Below are 2,037 nucleotides of genomic sequence, written 5' to 3'. Positions count from 1 at the left end.
CGCACCCTGACTGGCTCATCTCCTCCCCGAGACCCCTCTGCAAGGGGATCTCCAGTGGCCTACTAATGGGCTTTGGATCTCCACTCCACACGAGAAGCAGAAATTTTTGTAGACATTTTCAAAACATCCAAGGGTGTGTTCTTTGTCTTCATGTGCAAAGATCTAACAGCAGGACAGAAATAGCTAGAGTGATGTTGCTAAGCTGACACAATAATGGTAAAGGCTATGAAACATAATGTTCTAGAGATAGCATCTCCCGGAATTATGCACAAGTTACCGTCCTCTGTCCTTGCATGGTGTGAGTTCCTGCAGATTGGCAGCAACTTCTGGGTAACATCTGAGGGAAAGATAATGTATTAATATTCTGCCCAAGAGTGAGTAGCCAATTATCAGAGAGTGTAAGGAATCCACAGTGGTAGAGATTTTCTTTGAAGGGAGCTGAAACTGCACCCACAGTTGGAGGCCTCGCATGATGTTTCTTTTCCTACCTCAGTCTGGTGATCTCATTGGGTTGAATTCTCTGTGGTTTGGCTTCAAGCTTTTCCCCTTTCCATCCTCATCTGTTCATGTTGATGCCCCATTTCATGGTCTGCAACTTCTTTCCTGCAGTTTTCTTACTCCTTTTCATCTCCACAACTCCTGCTTTTCTTCAATCTGCTCCGTGTCTCTTCTGCTTTTCTGTCCACTGAGTTGATTAAACAGACTAGTATAAGTGACAACTGAGAGGACGAATCAAGAGAGGCCAGTAAACCTCCTCACATCAGCCTCTATGGCTTTATTTTAAGCCTGTCTTTGCCCTGGAGGTGTAATTCATAAAGTCCTTGACTGCTAACCTGGCAGTTCAAACCCACCCAGAGATGCGCCATGGGGAAGAGACATTTTGATTTGTTTCCATAAAGATTATTGCCAAGAAAGCCATACGGGCAGTTCTCCTTTGTCATATTGGTTTGCTGGAGTCATAAAATGATGGCATTCAAAAACAACATGCTTTTCCCAAATATCTAATAATAAATAGAAGAAAAGTTTTATAGAGTAAGAAAGGAACCCAAGGAATCCAAGAGTTAGGGCCTCAGGCTGAATAATAAATAAGAGTTTTTGATTCAATGAGACAACTAGTGCGTCTCGAGCAGCGGTTCTCAACCTCTGGGTCGTGACACCTTTGGGGGTTGCAGGACCTTTTCACAGGGGTCGTCTGATTCATAACAGTAGCAAAATTGCAGTTATGAAGTAGCAACTAAAATCATTTTATGGCAGGGGGTCACCACAACATGAGGAACTGTATTAAAGGGTCACGGCATTAGGTAGGTTGAGAACCACCGATCTAGAGCAAAGGTTGGCAAACTACAACCAAGGGGCCAAATTCTAGTCTATGCTTCTCTTCATCATTGAAGTTCTGTTGGAATACAGACATACATGTGATTGTGCATTATCCTTGGCAGGAATCAAGGCAACTTGGTGGCACGGTAGGCTGGGTGTTGGGCTGCAAACCACAAAGCCAACAGTTCAAACTCACCAGCTACTCCTAGGGATAAAGATGAGGCTATCTGCACTGGTACAAATTTTGCAAACTCAGAAACCCTATATAAAATCACTATGAATTAGAATCAATTCCATGTCAGTGAGTTATGGCAAGAATCACATTGGCTGCACAGCCTAAAATATTTACTCTTTGGGCCTTCACTGAAAAGATTTGTGGACTCTAGAGGTAATGAATGGAAGCCTGTATTTCTTTTCTTTCTTATTTTTTTAAAATTGGGGGCTCTTACAGGTTTAATCACGATCCATACATATATCCATTGTGTCAAGCAGGTCTGTACATATGTTGCCATCATCTTTTTCAAAACATCTTCTTTCTACTTGAGCCCTTGGCATTAGCTTCTCACTTTTCCCCCTCCCTCTTCCATCCTTCCTTCTCTATGAACCCTTGATAATTCATAAATTATTATTCTTTTTCATGTCTTACACCAACTGCTGTCTCTGTTCACGCACTTTTCTGTTGTCCATCACTCTGGGAAGGGGCTGTACGTTGAGATCAGA

The 2,037-nt window shown here is 42.6% G+C and overlaps 1 long non-coding RNA gene across 1 annotated transcript in view; it reads right to left on the bottom strand.

Annotated features, from left to right (window-relative positions):
• Window positions 1–255: 255 nt before the first annotated feature.
• The window catches only part of LOC123521019, a 14,366-nt gene continuing 12,584 nt past the window's right edge, over window positions 256–2,037 (bottom strand). The window contains exons 2-3 of the long non-coding RNA XR_006679515.1: window positions 489–685; window positions 256–337 (exon numbers count right to left, since the gene is read on the bottom strand). This is a non-coding gene — a long non-coding RNA (uncharacterized LOC123521019). The remainder of the gene's footprint in view (window positions 338–488; window positions 686–2,037) is intronic.

This window comes from Echinops telfairi, unplaced genomic scaffold (genome assembly GCF_000313985.2).
Source record: "Echinops telfairi isolate 266 unplaced genomic scaffold, ASM31398v2 ScPeMD7_7469;HRSCAF=8507_0, whole genome shotgun sequence".
Lineage (NCBI taxonomy): Eukaryota > Metazoa > Chordata > Mammalia > Afrosoricida > Tenrecidae > Echinops > Echinops telfairi.
Note: the sequence above shows the minus strand (reverse complement) of the source record. Positions and strands in the feature narration are given on the sequence as shown.